Source organism: Lontra canadensis, unplaced genomic scaffold (genome assembly GCF_010015895.1).
Source record: "Lontra canadensis isolate GAN:19392208 unplaced genomic scaffold, GSC_riverotter_1.0 scaffold59, whole genome shotgun sequence".
Taxonomy (NCBI): Eukaryota; Metazoa; Chordata; class Mammalia; order Carnivora; family Mustelidae; genus Lontra; species Lontra canadensis.
Window position 1 is genome coordinate 5,250,898 of NW_022631053.1, and position 17,767 is coordinate 5,268,664.

The window sequence follows — 17,767 nt, forward strand, 5'->3', positions numbered from 1 at the left end:
CTGTGCCCTCTGATCTCCTGAAGCATTCATAGTTAACAGCATCCAATTTAGCATTTAATTATATGTGCGCATCTAACATAATTTACTATTGTTTTAATGTGTGTTAGTCATGTTTCCCCCAACTAGATTATAAATTTATTGGGGGGTAGGAACCATCATTTATCCTTCTTTATAAGTTCTGGAAGCAGATTGTGCTCAAATCCTGGCTCTCCTGCTTGCCAGCTATGGGACACCGGGCAGATGGCTTACCTTCGCTATACCTTAGTTACTGAAATTTAAAATGGAGCTAATAAAAATACCTATCTCATAGGAGTGGCTATACAGCTAGATGCAACAACTCATACACAGGGCTCAGCAGATACCTGGCACGTTATAAGAACTCAGTAAACATTATCTAATACTGTTACCTCCACATTGCTTAGCATATCATTGAACATTGAATACATGCCCCCAAATTAAGTTTTGCTGATTTAGTGGGTTAGACACAAATCTCTTTATTATGTCTAGGAGATTCAGAATCTCTTGAGACTAGAACGTGTGTATTTGTACAGACAATAATTATTTTTAAACATTTATCAACATAATGTTACCTCTCAAATTTGGGAAAGCATCTTATCATTGTCCTGAGTGTATTCCCTTGCCTGGGTCCTGGTGTCCAGATGAAGAAATCAAGAGGCTAATCTCCCTCATCTCCCAAGGAAACAGGGAATGAACATTCGATGTCAAGATTGACCTCAGATAACTGGAGTATTCTGGGGACCAAATACCCATCACCTCAAGGAAACAAGCATATAAATGTCTGTATTGGCCTGTTGGTAGTTGAGGCGACAGCATGTCTAGTGGAGGGCAAGACAATGATAAAGGTGAGAAGAAGGTAATTAAAGACCTGAGGCTGAGCTCTAGACACACACTGTTATTATATTTTATATTATACCAATTACGAGGCATGGCCCTCCCCCCAAATATTCCACAAACTAAACAGCTTCAACCAGCTTATTTGGAAGACCCAAAGTCCCATGGGCTGCACCCTGGTGAAATCCTTGGGTCTCATGGTACTGGGGAGAAAAAAGCACTGCTGGAGGGGAGGAAGGGGAAAATACAGCAGCTGATACTACGGGATGGTTGTGGGCCACGTGTAGGATCCATACCATAAAAGATCATAGAACGTGAATTGCATTATAAAGCAATTCTTTGAGGTTTTCTGCCTCTTTTACATGTAAGTTTCATATTTTCCAAATGAAAGATCTGAGATCTTTCGAATGGAAGATCTTTCAAATGAAAAATGAATTGGTTGAAAAACATAGTTGATTTGCTTTACATTGTAAAGATACAAGACACAGAGGCTAGAAGGAAGTTGCACTGAATCACAATCCCAACAGCTGACTATTCCCTTTGTCCAAAGCTCTTAAAGTGATGAATGAGAGGTCAAAGCTATCCGGTGGGAATCAGATGCAGACATGGTGGGAAGCCAAGGGTGTCGTGAGAACAGTGAGTACACCTAGTTTCCAGCCTGTTTCTGGCATCACCTGGCTCTGCCTCTTTGGACAAGTCACTTTTCCGGTCCAAGATTTCTCATCAGTAGGATGACCAGTGAGAGATAGGAAGATCATCTCTAAAGCTCCTTCCAGCCCTGACAGTCTATGGTTTGGCTGAATCTAAGAAAATCTATGAATTATTCTCCATTTTGGATTACTATTTCCCTACAAGATCCATCTTTTCCTCTCCCCTGATCTTTCCCTCTTCCTTCCACCCCAGTCATCCCAGCATGCACACCCTGTCCCTTTCTCCTTCGGACCTTCATTTTGGAATCTGAAAAACACTCCCAAACTTAAAACTATTGGTTACAATGATGTGTTCCTTAGATTTCCCATCCCCCACCCCCGCCGGAGGTGTTTAGGAGGCATTTGCGAAAACTTGAATTTGAATATGTAGTTGCAAAGGAAGAGGAAGGAGGCTGATACTGAACTCCTGGCCATGCAGAGCCATCTCAAGGCAGTTTTCCTATACGAGCTGAACACTAGTTCCATGTAAAGCTAATGAATATATGGCTTCTCCATGTCCCTTCAAATGGTTCTTAGAATTAGGATGGCTCTAAAGTCTCCAAGATTGTTCCAGATCACACTGGGTCTTTCACTACGGTCCTCTGATATAATTTCTGAGCAAGCAGTCAGCATAAAAAAGGACTAGGTCAGCTCTCTTTGTGTCAGTCCTTGGCAGCACAGCTCCTCTGGGATGTGTCTCCTGGCATCCACCCAGCCTAGCTATCAACAATAAAAGCTTCTCTTTGTGCTTCCAGTAAGTCATAAATAAATCTCCTCAATCCCACCTGTTTTCTGAGAAGAGCTTCAAATGCATCCTTTATCTGAGGTTAAAAAAGAGAGAGAGAGAGAAAGAGAGGCACGATTGCTGCTTTGGGCAAATAGTTTTTACACGTCCACTGAAGCCATTGCCCATTTTCATAGTACCTTACTCCCAAACATTTAGATGTGTCATTTGGGTTCCAGTCCCTTTAGCTGCCAGGTTCTGAGACTGGGCTGCTCTCCCAACTTAGGCTAACTGCCTTTTCTGAAGCAGCTCAGCCCTAAGCCATCCTCCTGCTACCCTCCTGAGGATGGCACGTGTGAGTTGCGGAGGGCTGGCTACCTGAGCAGCAGGGAAGGCATGTCCTCCGAGATAGCAACAGCACCCAACAAGCAGCAGGGCAATGGTTTACCTAGCTGTGGCTTCAGACATCCTAATAACTTTCCCCGAAAGTTGAGAGGCTAGGTCTGTCAGCTTCTGAGGGAGTACCAGGCACCAGGCCGATGCTAAAGGAAGAAGAAAATAGAATTTCTGTTTAGTGAAACAAGAAAACAGCCAATCTCACTTACAGCCCAAACAGGTTGGATTCCTTGAACACCTCTCGTCCAAAAACCTCCTCCGAAACATTAAGCCTCATACTGCTGTTCTGAGGTAAACATTAATCCTATTTTCCGGCAAGATGTAGAATGAGGTCAAGTACATTATTTCCTACCGCAGTCAATGTTGGAATTAAAGAAATATGCTGACTCCATTCTCAAAACTACAGAAATTAGTCACTTCAGCTGATCCATCGTTGAGTTCAAATGAACAACATGTTTCCTGGGCATGAAAAATGGAACTATGGATTTTTTTTCCCTTCTGTCACATTTCACTGACCATATCTAATAAATTAACAACAATTCCTTGGTCCATATTCAGATTTCCCTGATTATCTCAAAAATTTTTATTTTTTCAAAAATTTTATTTTTATAATTGGTTTGTTTTAATTAGGATCCAGACAAAGGGAGCACATTATTTTGGTTATGTCTCTTATCTCTTTTAATCCAAAACCGTTCCCTTTCTCTTTTATCCCCAGACCATTGTCTTGCTGAATAATTAAAAGAAAAATAAATTAAGATAATGAGCCATTCTTTTTTTTTTTTTTTTTTTAAGCTAGAGAGTGAGCCCTCACAAGTGGGCAGGGAGGACCAGAGAGAAAGAAAAAAAAATTTTTTTTTAATTTTGTTTATTTATTTGACAGACAAAGATCACAAGTAGGCAGAGAGGCAGGCAGAAAGAGAGAGGAAGAAGCAGGTTCCCTGCTAAGCAGAGAGCCTGATGCGGGGCTCGATCCCGATCCCAGGACCCTGGGATCATGACCTGAGCTGAAGGCAGAGGCTTTAACCCACTGAGCCACCCAGGTGCCCCAAGAGAAAGAAAATCTTAAGCAGCCTCCAAACTCAGCACTTAGCCCCATGTGGGGCTAGATGTCACAACCCTGAGGTCATGACCTGAGCCAAAATCAAGAGTCAGATGTTTAACCAACTGAGCCACCCAGGCACCCCTTAACCATTCTTTATTTGCTTCTTAGTGGTTTATTTAACTTACTTCTCTATTCCCCACATTTCCTGTAAATTAGAAGTTAGCTCTAATGCTTGATTAGATTCAGGTTCAAGGATCTGTCATAGGTAGCACTGTATGCTTCACACTGCATCACATTAGAGGGTACAACTGCTGGTTATCCAAGGTTATCTTAGTGATGCTAAAACTCATGGGTAGGTTCGGGTTGTGACAACTTAACTTTATTTTTTTGTCACAAAAGTCCACGATCAAATGTTTTCACAGGTGAATTCTACCAAATGTTTAAAGAAGAGTTAATATCTATTCTTCTCTAAATATTCTAAATAATACAAGAGGAAGGAAAACTTTGAAATTCATACTATGAGCCCACTATCACCTTGATACTAAAGCCAGATAAAAACACCACAAAGAGAGAACTACAGGCCAATATCTCTAATGAATATAGATGCAAAAATCCTCAACAAAATACTAGCAATCTAAATCCAGTAATATATTTTTTTAAAAAATCATTAATTAAAAAAAAAAAAAAAAAACCTGAGCCACCTGGGTGGCTTAGTCAGTTAAGCATCTGACTCTTCATTTTGGCTCAGATCAGGATCTCATGGGTTGTGAGATTCAGTCCCATGCTGGGCCCTGCACTGGGTGTGGAGCCTGCTTACGATTCTCTTTCTCCTCCCCCTCTGCCCCTTACTCCCCTTCTCCCTCTCGCCCTCTCTAAAAAAAAAAAAACAAAAACATCATGATCAAATGGGATTTATTCCTAGGATGCAAGGTGGTTCTATTTTCATAAATCAATCAATGTGGTATATCACATCACTATGAGAAAGGACAAAAATCATATGATCATTTCAATATATGTGAAAAAAATTAGACAAAGCACAATATCCATTCGTGATAAAAATCCTCAATGAAGCAGGTCTAGAGGGAATGTATCTCAACATAATAAAGGCCATATATGAAAGACCCACAGCGAACATCATACTCAATTGGGAAAAACCGAGAGCTTTCCCCTTAAGGTCAGGAACAAGACAAGGATGTCCACTCTCATCACTTTTATTCAACATAGTACTAGAAGTCCTAGCCATGGATATCCAAGAACAAAAAGAAATAAAAAGACAGGGCGCCTGGGTGGCTCAGTGGGTTAAGCCTCTGTCCTTGGATCAAGCCCCGCATCGGGCTCTCTGCTTAGTGGGGAGCCTGCTTCCCCCCTCTCTCTGCCTGCCTCTCTGCCTCTTGTGATCTCCCTCTGTCAAATAAATAAATAAAATCTTCAAAAAAAAAAAAGTAATAAAAAGACATTCCAAATTGGTTAGGAAGAAGTAATACTTCCACTATTTGCAGATGACATGATACTATATATAGAAAACCCTAAAGACTCCACCAAAAAACTACTAGAACTGATAAATGAGTTCAGTAAAGTCAAAAGATATAAAATCAATGTACAGAAATCTGATGGATTTTTATACAGTAACATTAAGCAACAGAAAGAGAAATTAAGAAAACAATCCCACTTACAATTATACCAAAAGTAGTAAAGTACCTAGGAAAAAACTTAACCAAAGAGGTGAAAGACCTATACTCTGAAAACTATAAAACATAAATGAAAGAAGTTGGAATCCTTGTACACTGCTCATGGGACTGTTAAATGGCACTAATGGTCTCTAACTTGCTTGCTTCATGTCTTCTCTTCTTGTTTCAACCATTTGGATTTAGCAATTCAGCTTTAGAATGCGGTAACCTGAGCACCACTAGCCTGGAAACTTGATACACCATTACATCTGGCTATTGACCCATGACTCCCCATACTCTTCATCTCACCTCTGCCCAGCCTGGACACGTAGGACGTTCTAATTGTATCATCTGAGGAGGGACACTAGTCACTCATGTCCTGTCAAATCCTGAAAGTCTTCCTCAAAAACTCTCCCATTATATTCTTCCTTTCCATTTTCACTGCCATCAGCCCAGCCCAGACTTCCATGGCTTCTTCCATCTTTTTAAATCATATGTCCCTCGAAAGTGACTTTGCCACTAGACCATAGGGTAATTGGAAAGGAAATAGAATACTGTGACTTCTAAAGTAGAATACCAGGGGGCACCTGGGTGGTACAGTTGGTTAAGAGTCTGACTCTTGGTTTCGGCTCAAGTCACAATCTCAGAGTCATGAGATCAAGCCCCGTGGGCTCCCCACTCAGCACGGAGTCCACTTGGGATTCTCTCTCCCTCTGCCCTTCCCCTCTGCTTTCTCTCTCTCTCTCTTTCAAGTTAATTAATAAATCTTAAAAAAAATAAAATAAACTAGGACACCAGTAGTAAACCAAACCATGGAATGGGCCACATTTATAAAAATTTACTACTGTGAATTTCAAACAGTAGGTTTACCATTCATTAGTATGTCAAGAAATCAATTTAGTGAATTGCGACCAGTATTTTAAAAATGGAATAGAATAAGATAGAAAATATCAGAGAATATTATGAATAGTAAGAATATTATTTTGTTTGAGGCATATAATATGAACACAAATGTATTTTTTACAATGGGTCAATGGTCAAAGGTTGGAAAAATACTGATTAGTATTGTATATGTTCTGTTAAAAGATTATTAGAAATAACCTAAGTGTTGGGGTGCCTGGATGGCTCGGTCAGTTAAGGATCTGCCTTCGGCTCAGATCATGATCCTAGGCTCCTGGGATTGAGTCCCACATCAGGCTCCCTGCTCAGCATGGAGTCTGCTTCTCCCTCTCTCTGCCACTCCCTCTCTCTTTCTCTGAAATAAATAAAATCTTAAGGGCCACCTGGGTGGCTCAGTCATTAAGCATCTGCCTTTGGCTCAGGTCATGATCCCAGGGTCCTGGGATGGAGCCCTGCATCAGGGTCCCTGCTCTGTGGGAAGCCTGCTTCTCCCTCTCCCATTCCCCCTGCTTGTGTTCTCTCTCTCACTGTCTCTCTCTCTTTCAAATAAATAAATAAAATCTTAAATAAATAAATAAATAAAATCTTTAAAAAAAAAAATAAAAAGAAGGAAGAAAGAAAGTACCTAAGCGTTAAGCTTGATCTATGGTTAGTATGAAAAATATACTGGAGGGGCACCCGGGTGGCTCAGACAGTTAAGCATCTGCCTTTGACTCAGGTCCTGATCTCTGGGTTCTGGGATCTAGCCTCTCATTAGGCTCCCTGCTCAGTGGGAAGCCTGTTTCTTCCTCTCCCTTTGCCCCTCTCTCCACTTATGTGCACTCTCTCTCTCTCTCTCAAATAAATAAAATCTTTTTTTTTTTTTAAGATTTTATTTATTTGACAGAGAGAGATCACAAGTAGGCAGAGAGGCAGGAAGAGAGAAGGGGAAAAGCAGACTCCCCGCTGAGCAGAGAACCCGATGCGGGGCTCGATGCGGGGTTCGATCCCAGGACCTCGAGAACATGACCTGAGCCAAAGGCAGAGGCTTTAATCCACTGAGCCACCCAGGCACCCCTAAAATCTTTTTTTTTTTTTTTTTTAAGTATACTGGAGGAGGCTACAAAGGATTAGAACTCAGACTTTTGGGTTTGAACTCTGGCTCTGTTACTTACTTGGTGACCTTCAGCAACTTACTTAAACATTTTGTGCCTTGATTTTATCATCTATAAAATGGGGATAATTATAGTACCTATCTCTGAGAGTTATAATGAGGAATAAATGAGTTAACACAAGTAAACCCAAGTACAACACCTAGAACAGATCACAGTAGTAAATTAAGAAATGTTAGCTATAATTATAAATATTCTCAAATCTCTTGACAATAGAAATTATATTTTTAAATCCCATTTTTCAAAAATTATCATTCCAGGTTAGGTCATAAGCCTTCTCACACGTACAGACAAGGTCTATCATCTATAGATTTCATTAAAGACTCTTTGGGTAACCACCTTAGAATCCAAAAGCCCCCAATAGGTGCTATGATGAGAAAACTATGCTGTCCTTGCAACCTGTTTTATACTTCTATCTATGACGCTGCCAGATGTACCCCATGTGCTGAAAAGTTGTGGGTCATACAAGAGGATGTCCTGTGTCAAATGGTAAACATAATTTCTACCAAGTCTTGTGTTTGAGGACACTCATTTAATAAAACTTGTACTAGTCTACATCACTGAGCGGATGACTTCCTTCATTTATACAACATGAGAATCCAGCAACATGATGCCCACTGCCACAAGGATGGACTATGTTTCCCTGAAGTTATACTGCTGGTACATTGGTCCTTGAGAACTCCTCTCCTAGTGGTTTAACTGGCTCTGAGAGAGAGAGGTTAAAAAAAAGAAAGAAAAAAGCCCTGATTTGTAGCATTGGCCAATTTCCATGGTGTAAACGCTCCTACCATGACCAGTTTCAAGCCACCAATGTGATGTCACTGAATACAGAGTTGGAAAGAGGGGCCTACAGTCTGTGTGTTAGAGCAGGCCCCAGCACACCACCCACATGGGACTATTTCAGGTTTTCTGTCCAGTGTGTATGTAAGAATGAAAGTGTTTTTTAACTAATTCAGTGGGCTTTTTGGTGATGCAAAGGAAAAGAAAATATTTTACTTTAAAATGAAGATTTTGAGACAATGTGACTCCAAGGCACTGATCAAAGCTCTGAATAATGTAAACTGTGACAGTTTTCCAACCCGGTTCTTTTGAAAAAGCATTCTTTTCCAAATTAGAATTCAGATCACACAGTCCCTAAAAATGATCTCTTGTTCTTATTGGATAAGGAAATGAGAAGAGGAGATCAGATAAATGCAGAAAGGCTGTAGGGACAAGTCTTTGCCTCAGACTGGGCTGATATTGCAGAACCCAATCTGAAACATTCATCTAAAGACCCCATGGAATGTTATTATACACTGGGTAACCTAGATTTGGGGAAATGCAAGGAAGGGGCAATGAAGGGTTCTGGCATATGGGTTGAGGCCTTTGTGGAAAAGTCAACCCCAGAAGAAGCAGACATTCTGAGTCTCAACTACCCCATAAGGGGACAGAGAGACCCCGGGACCAATATTCTTCACCTTGACACATAGGTGATGTCCTACACAATTTATTCCTATAAAAAAAATTCTCTATTAAACTGTATGCATAGAGCAGTGATTCAAAGTCAAACGCCAGAGACAGATTGGTCTAGGTTTGAATTTTTGTTTTGTAACTCATTAACTGTGAGAGACCTTGGGCATATTATGTAACTTCTCTGGACCTCAGTTTCCTCAATGGAGGAATAAAGCAAATATAATTGTACCTACCCCCAAGAATTATTTTGAGGATTAGATTAGATAATATAGCAGTTAGCCTTGAACAGGTGCTCAAAAATTAGTAATAATCACAATAATTATCTCTTCAAACTTGCTTTTGGCAGCTAGATGCCTGATGGAAGGAGATAATTTATGTCATCTCTGTATCAATCTTTTCTAAATCTCAGCCTAGATTTGCAACTGTTTCCAGGTAAGTTCAAAGTTCTAACTCTCTACACCTGGGTAGGAAATACACAGGAAACAAAATTTTAAGGTGTGTGTTTGTACAAGATGGTGTGAGTAGTGGGTTGTACAGGTCGGTGAAGCTCATCTAAAAGCCAGTGTTTAATGTCAAGAGATGATGTAGGTTATTTCTGGGGGTGGTCCTGACACAGATCTTTATCAGAGTCTCTGGAGTCCTATTGGAAATGGTAACATCATTTGCACCATGACTTCTGTGGTCACTAAGGTGATCTCAAGCTGTCAAATAAACATGATGGGACCTCAGAACTGGAAGTCATCTAAATCTGATGAAATCTTGCTTGTCTGTGTCCCTCTTTCAGACTGTTAGGCATTTAGTTAAAGCTGGTGACACCAGAATATAACTTTTACTTTAATTAAACCATTCTTCAGTGTTTTCTCAGTGCCCTGTGCTGAAAGAACAGGCATTCATGGAGAGAATATTGAGGATGAACTATTGGTGTGAAGTCTCCATTTGACACTGATTTTCACTGAACACAAGACAGACTGTTTGCGGCAGGACCATTGGGGATAATAGGTGCTGGGTTTTGTGCAATGATTTTTATCTCTGGTGTTTCTGGCACTGATTAAGGTTTCAGGCAAACAGAGGCACTGAGGACCTAGCAACAATTGCTAGGGAGCTTCCTGGTTGCCAGCAACAGTAAATGCCACGGAGACACAAAGACTCAACCTTTCACATGCACACAATGAAACCTAGAGCCTGGTGTCTTATTTCAGATCCAACAGTCTTCTAGGTAGAGCACAACAGCTTCTTCTTTCCCCCTTTTATATTTGATTTTTAAACTTTTGTAGATAAACACACTGCTCAGGAGCATTAATTTGTTCAAGAACACTTACATTCTAACCTCTCTCTTAGTGCTGTCCATTTTTACTCCCCCATTTACTCCCCCGTCCATTTACTGTAATGGACATTTACAGTAATGCTATCCATTTACTCCCCATTTTGGGGGAGAAAATGGAATGAAACAGTATTGCAGATCTGATATGGCATTTTAAATAAGGTGTGACTTATTTAATGTGTTTGTAATAGAAAATCTTCTACAAAGTTACAATCAATTTTTATCATTCTGATAATATTCAGTAATACTATCTGAAAGATCCTCTTCTCCAAGTATAGTCTCTAATTTGTTTCTAGAAAAGGTAGAAGCATACAGAATATGAAATAGAGCACTGGCAATTTAAGGTTTTTCCATGACTCATTCAAGGAAATTGCGTAATAGCCTTTCTCTGCCAAGCTCACACACTCTTCTCAAATACCTTGCTCTTTTCCTTATTCTATTTCCCTGCCCCTGTCACTTTTTCTAACCTTTCTATATGCCATTAACTTTTCTCTCTTTTCTCCAAGGCTGTAAAACTCTCTAGAGTATAGTCATGTGTTATGCAAGGTGATAAGGGAACTGAAGTGCCCCCAAGCTTGCTAGTCTGTTTCCTAGCGACTGTATGACATGTTGCTTAGTAACGTGAGGGGTGAGAGTGAAGTCTATCTCACATATCTAAAAATACTGAAATCATTTTAAAAAAATAGTGGGCTTATTGCATATACTAAATCCAGAGACAATCTTCCACGGAGGGAACTTATTTCAGGCCATGCTATCTTGAGTAAACCTCTATATCTCTTATAATCTGTATACTAAAATAACAGGTAGCTTTTCTTATAAACAGGTAAAGAAAAAAAAAAAACAAACCCCACAGCCTTTTCTAATCCTTTTCTATACATCTATAATCTTTTCTATACATGCATCATCAGTGTTGAAGCAGAATGAAGTGTTTCCTAAACGATCTTATAGGCTGGGCAGATGAAAAACACAACCTTTCTTCTTTTCTGCACATGCATAATTGATTTTTTTTAAAGATTTATTTACTTATTTGAGAAACAGAAAGAGTAGGGGGTGGTCAGAGGGAGAGGGAAAGAGAGAATCCTCAAGCAGACTCCCTGCTGAGTGAGGAGCCTGACCCCTGGCTCAATCCCAGGACCCTGAGATCATGACCTGATCCAAAAGCAAGAGTCAGGTGTTAAACCAACTGAGTCACCCAGGCGCCCCCATAATTGATTCTTAAATCTAAATGGAGACTGAGAATGTTTCCCAAAACACCTGTTTTGGGGAGTTGTGTCTTTTAAGATTACAATAGTCTAGAGAGTAATTCTCTGTCAACTTGTCCAGTGGTTTTCAGAATTCAGAAATAACTGAATCATACCACCCAAAACCATTAAAACTTGTAAGTTCCAAAATGGTAAATATTAATTCTAAGAGAATACCATTTACTGATTTAGACCTACTAAATTAGATTTTCTGGTGAGGGGACTGGGAATCAGTATTTTTAACTAGTACCCTCGTTATTTCAGCACAGTTAGGAAACACCAGAACAGAGGATGATTCTAATATGTTATAAAGGGCTATCCTCTACTATTTTGGCTCTTAGATTTATATATGTAATACTTAAAGAGGAAGCTTCAAAGACCAAGTCCTATGTACTCTACCACTAATAAAGTTGGTCAAGCTTTAGATTATTAGTCATTTGCTCATTCTGGAAATATTTATTAAGACAATTTGAAATATAATTGATAGAATTTAGTGATCAGTTGGGATTAACTTAAAAGAGTTGATATACATAAAATGCTAAGAATAGCATTTGGCATATAGGAAATATTATGTAAAAGTTATATAAGGTTATATTATTATATAAGGTTATTATTATTTTAATCTATCTTGGTAGACTAGAAAGATGACAATGAACTGACCTTGAGAACACAGAGTAATTGAGAATATAGAATACTAAGGAGGGTAATGGAGAAAAATAACTAATTCCATTCATATATGTTGAACTTGAGATACCTGCAGGTCATCCAAGGGGATAAAGCCAGAAAGAAATACAAGTCCTGAAGATGGAAGCATGTTGTATAAGTCATTTTAAAAGTGAATTCTGACTTTTTGTGTGGCTAGTGCCACATAAAAATAGACGTTACCATTCCTCAGTATTTTACTTCTTACAACATCAATGCATCTATTCTGTTGTTTACTAGTCTATCAATCTCACCCTGATTTATCTGTACTATGGAATAGGTTAAAACAAGAATTTGAAAGAAAAAGAGAAGCCCACGTTGGATGGTTGGGGGAGGGGACTCTGGAGCTTCTCTTGACTACTATCAAATCCTTGTAGCCAGGGCACCATGGCAACCTTCCCAGTCTGCCACCTAATTTCCATCTGCTTTAAGGGGAAAGGTGGGGGGAGGGAAACGGAAGCAAAGCCGGTCAGTGTGCATTCTTGTGAGTGTGTGTAATTTGGGTTAATGAAATGCAACCAAATTATAAATTGCATTTTATGGAAAACTGAGATTATCTACTGTCTTCCCTAATTCCTTCTCTTTCTTCTCTTCTCAGGATGCCTTTGAGCCTCTTCAAATTGTCCCTTTTCCCACATGTCAATAGGCTTAGGTAAACCACCTCCCCAATATGTCAGAGCAAAATTAAAAATTAAAATGTGTATCTCAGGGGTGCCTGGGTGGCTCAGTGGGTTAACGCCTCAGCCTTCGGCTCAGGTCATGATCCCAGGGTCCTGGGATTGAGCCCCGCATTGGGCTCTCTGCTTAGCGGGGAGCCTGCTTCCTCCTCTCTCTCTCTCTCTCTGCCTGCCTCTCTGCCTACTTGTGATCTCTCTCAAATAAATAAGTAAAATATTTTTTTAAAAAATTTGTATCTCAGGGCATAAATACGATGTTCAAAAGAGTGCTTCAGTAAGTGACTGAACATCCATGAGTGACCTCAAAGCTTATATTACAATGCCAGAGATTTGTTTTTAACAGAGTACAGTTGTTTGTATTATTTCATAAGTCTTACTTCTGGAATGGAAATTCATTAATATTTCTCTCTGCTGGGGCGCCTGGGTGGCTCAGTGGGTTAAAGCCTCTGCCTTCGGCTCGGGTCATGATCCCAGGGTCCTGGGATCGAGCCCCACATCGGGCTCTCTGCTCCGCGGAGGGCCTGCTTCCTCCTCTCTCTCTGCCTGCCTCCCTGCCTGCTTGTGATCTCTCTCTCTCTGTCAAATGAATAAATAAAATCTTTAAGAAAAAAAAAAAATTTCTCTCTGCTATACACACCAAAGTCCTTCCCAAAATAGATGAAACTCAGTTACCAGAATCACTGATAATTCTTACCATTGTTATCCAGAAAAAACCCGATTATTTAGTAATGTTGCGTTGTGTTGAGAAACACAGAGTTTTCTCAGAGTTTGAGAAAGATAATGTTAAGCTCTAAACAAAATTCTGAATTCAGATGTGGGTCATAATCTTACCTAAACTGTTAATGGTGGAATTTGGCCAAGGATAGTTTTTAAAGGCCATACATAGTGAGAACTACGTCACTCAATACATTGATCAGTACAGAACCCTAAAGTAAAGATAAGTACAAATTCATCATGTCAGCATAATCATGTCCATATCCTTGTTTAAATTTAGAGTTTGAAATATGTTTTTGTCAGAGAATTTAAGAGAAACCTACTTGCTTGAATTTACTCTGACTCGCATGAGGAAGGGCAGTGTGCATTCCACGAAGGAGGTAGGGGCAACAGGTGGTGTGAGACAGTGAACACTATACCGGGATGAAGTTGGGAAATTTAACACACTTCTTTGCGTTGGCAGCTCCTGCACTGTCCTCTTTCTCACAGCACTTGACACAATGTATTGTAGTAACAGTTTTAATGATAGGACCTTGACCTCCTCCGGGCCATGAAACGTGTTTTAGGTGTTCCTGTCAAGCCTTACTACATACTATTTCCTTGTTGCTAAATCCAATGAACATTCCCCTGCCCTTATTAACACCCCCTCTGCCGTATTCACTATTATTCAGCACTCTACTTGACACTGCCCTTCCTTTGTTTCTGTAACATCAGTATTTTCTGCTTTTCCTCCCTTTTTGGCCAGTTCTTTTTTATTCATTTCCTTACACCACCACCACTACTACTTCTCCTCCTCCCCCCACACTTCCACTCCTGCTGCTGCTGCTTCTTCTTCAGTCCTCTACTGTTTGTTTGTTTGTTTGTTTGTTTGTTTTTAAGATTTTATTTTTAATTATTCTCTACACCCAAGGTGGAGCTCAAACTTACAACCCTGAGATGAAGAGTCACACACTCAGGGTGCCTGGGGGGCTCATTTGGTTAAGCAACTCACTCTTGGTTTCAGCTCAGGTCATGACTGCAGGGTCCAGGGATCCAGCCCAGCATGGGGCTCCCCACTCAGCATGGAGTCTGCTGGAGATTCTTACCCCCTCTTTCTCCTTCCCCCACTGCTCCTCCCCCATTCTTTGTGTCAGGTGCATGTGCTCTCTTTCTCAAATAAATAAAAAGTTTTTAAAAAAAGAGTCGCATGCTCTAACCACTGAGCCTGCCAGGCACCCCTCTTTGCTGTCTTTAATGTATTAGGTATGTTCTCAAATCGATAAGCCAACCTTCTATATATTCCTCAATCCATTTCTCTCCTTTCAATCCATCTCTTTCCTTCTGTCCCTATAGCTAAATTTAACCTCAGTCAGGCTCTCATCACAAAGCCTAGATGATTGTAGTAGCCTCCTAACTAGTCTCCTTGCTTTCAGTCTCAAACTCTTCCAATACATTCTTTGAAGACAGAATGGTCTTTCTAACTTGGCTAAATTGTGACAGAAAGGAGAACTGAACCCAGGTCTGCCTGACTCTAGAGCCAGTTGCCCCATCCTTCACTTGCTCATTGCACCTCATTCCTAGACATCACCAGCTCTAGACCCTTCCATATATTTCCCAAGTAGGTCTACTTCTTTTTACTTCTTTGAGTCAGTCTTACTATCTACTAATCACCAATCTTCTAACCAGTCTTCCTACATTATGTTTCCTTATCCCCAACTCTGTTCTATCTATTCTTCCTACATGTAGCAGTCAGAAGTAGCTTTCTGAAATGCAAAGTTCATTAGTCCTCTTTCCTTTAATGGTTCTCATTGAGTTTGAAATAAGGTCCTTTCATAATCAATTCTTTGTCTAACCCTCCAGTCTCATGGCTCCCCAATTCCCTTTCCTTATATTTTATGTAACAAACCTTAACAAACCACTTCCAGTTTCTGAAACTAACCCAGTTGTCTGTGTATTTGCATGTGCACTCTCTTCTCCATTTGTACCTGCTACTCCTATTTGTTTTTCAAGACAATCCCAAGAATTGCCTCTTCCAGGAAGCCTTCCTGCATTCTCTATACTACCCCATCCCCCAAAGATCTAGAGGTTATAGGTAATATATATCTCCTTGCATGGGATCAAGCCATGCCTCTTTCTTGGGACTTATCAGAATGCATTATATCTAATTAAATCTTAGCCAAATTAACATCTATTTACCCTACACTATGTCTGGCCCAATATACGCAACTTAGTAGGCAATCAATATGCGTTAGCAAAAAGAAGAAACAAGTGAATTAATGTAGGGCAAAAAGAAGAAACTAATGAATTAATTGAAACATATAGGGCTGATTATCCATATGAGTTAATTACTTGGGTTAAAAACGATTATAATAATTTAGAAAATAATAAAGTTGAAATACGTATGAGCTAGTGAGAGGAGGCTTCCCATATATACATCTGGTACCTTAATTCATAACAAAAGTGTCACTGCAGTCAGTGGGGAAAGGATGGTCTTATAAATAAATAGTGCTGGACCAACTGGATATCCATATGAGGGAAAAAATGGGTCTGATCTCTACTTCATACCAAATACACACGAAGATATCAGTTCCCATATATATTGTGGAACTGAATATAAAAGCTTACAAGTCCTTTAGAATAAATAAATCCTTTAGAAGAATATATTCTATCTCAATCATGACCCTGTGCATAGGCAAAGATTTCTTAAACGCAACTCAAAAAATGCTAGCAATAGGAACACCTGGCTGGCTTATTCAGTAGGGCTTGCAACTCTTTATCTCAGGGTGATAGGTTCAAGCCCTGTGTTGAGTGTAGAGATTATTGAAAAATAAAATCTTTAAAAAAAATGCTAACAATAAAGAAAAAATGATAAATTGAACTACTTAAAATAAAAAACTTCTGTTCATAGAATGATACCATTAGGAGAGTGAAAAGGCAAGCTGCAGAGTAGGGGAAAAACTTTTTTTTTGTAATCTTTAAATCCAACAAAGGGCTCTTCTTTTTTTTTTTTTTTTCATTTTATTTTACTTTTTTTTTTTTAATTTCAGCATAACAGTATTCATTGTTTTTGCACCACAACCAGTGCTCCATGCAATCCGTGCCCTCTCTAATACCCACCACCTGGTTCCCCCAACCTCCCACCCCCCGCCCCTTCAAAACCAAAGGGCTCTTCTTCATAATATATAATGAACCAAACACTGAGATAAAGACAGGCAATTCACAAGAAAATACGAGAGAGCCTTGAACAGGCATTTCACCATAGAGGATATTAAATGGACAATAAATACATGAAAAGGTGTCAACCTCATTAGTTAGTCACAATGTGATAGATACTATACTATAAACTCTCCTGAATGGTTACAATGAGGGAGAATGAGAAGCAGAACTCTCTTACACTACTAGTGGGAGTGTACATTACAACTTCAGGAAAATCTGCAGTTCAATGCAGGCCTCTATCCCAGGACCCTGAGATCATGACCTGAGCGTAAATCAAGACCTGGCTGCTTTACCTAATGAGCCAAACAGGCGCCCAGTGGGTAACAGCTTTGAGAGCAGATTATGACTGGGTAGAGGTACAAGGGGGAGGCTTCTCAGATAGTGATAATGCTCTGTTTCTTGATCTGCTTGCTGGTTACACTACTAATAATGTTAAGTTTGCAAAAATTCACCGAAGTGTAAATTTATGATTGGTAAAAATTTATGCATGTATGATATCCTTTGATGAAAAGTTTTCAAAATAAAGAAGAAAAAAGACAGAAAGGCTTTTCACATGGTGAACATAACTGCATACACAGGAATTGTGTTTCCCATTGAAATTCTGGGTTATACTTGTGGAGAATTCTATTCTCATACCATACTGCCAGCATACAATGCTGTTTTTTCTTTTTTTTTTTTTTTTAAGATTTTATTTATTTATTTGACAGACAGAGATCACAAGTAGGCAGAGAGGCAGGCAGAGAGAGAGGAGGAAGCAGGATCTCCGACGAGCAGAGAGCCCGATGCGGGGCTCGATCCCAGGACTCTGGAATCATGACCCGAGCCGAAGGCAGAGGCTTCAACCCACTGAGCCACCCAGGCGCCCCTACAATGCTGTTTTCATTAGGTTTTAAATATGCATCTCCACCCCTCCACTCCTTACCTTTCTCAAATTCCCAGCAGCTTCCAAGACTTCTGCCCTCAATCCCTCTATCACCGCAAACCGTGTAACATTCAACTGTAAGACCACATCAACTGATTGACAGCCCCCCCACACAAATGCAT

General features: G+C 39.8%; 1 long non-coding RNA gene across 3 annotated transcripts in view; it reads right to left on the reverse strand.

Annotated features, from left to right (window-relative positions):
* LOC116878988 overlaps positions 1-17,767 on the reverse strand; it is a 37,085-nt gene that overhangs the window by 13,020 nt on the left and 6,298 nt on the right. For all 3 annotated transcript variants that reach the window (XR_004384937.1, XR_004384935.1, XR_004384936.1), the window contains exon 2: positions 2,714-2,807. This is a non-coding gene — a long non-coding RNA (uncharacterized LOC116878988). The remainder of the gene's footprint in view (positions 1-2,713; positions 2,808-17,767) is intronic.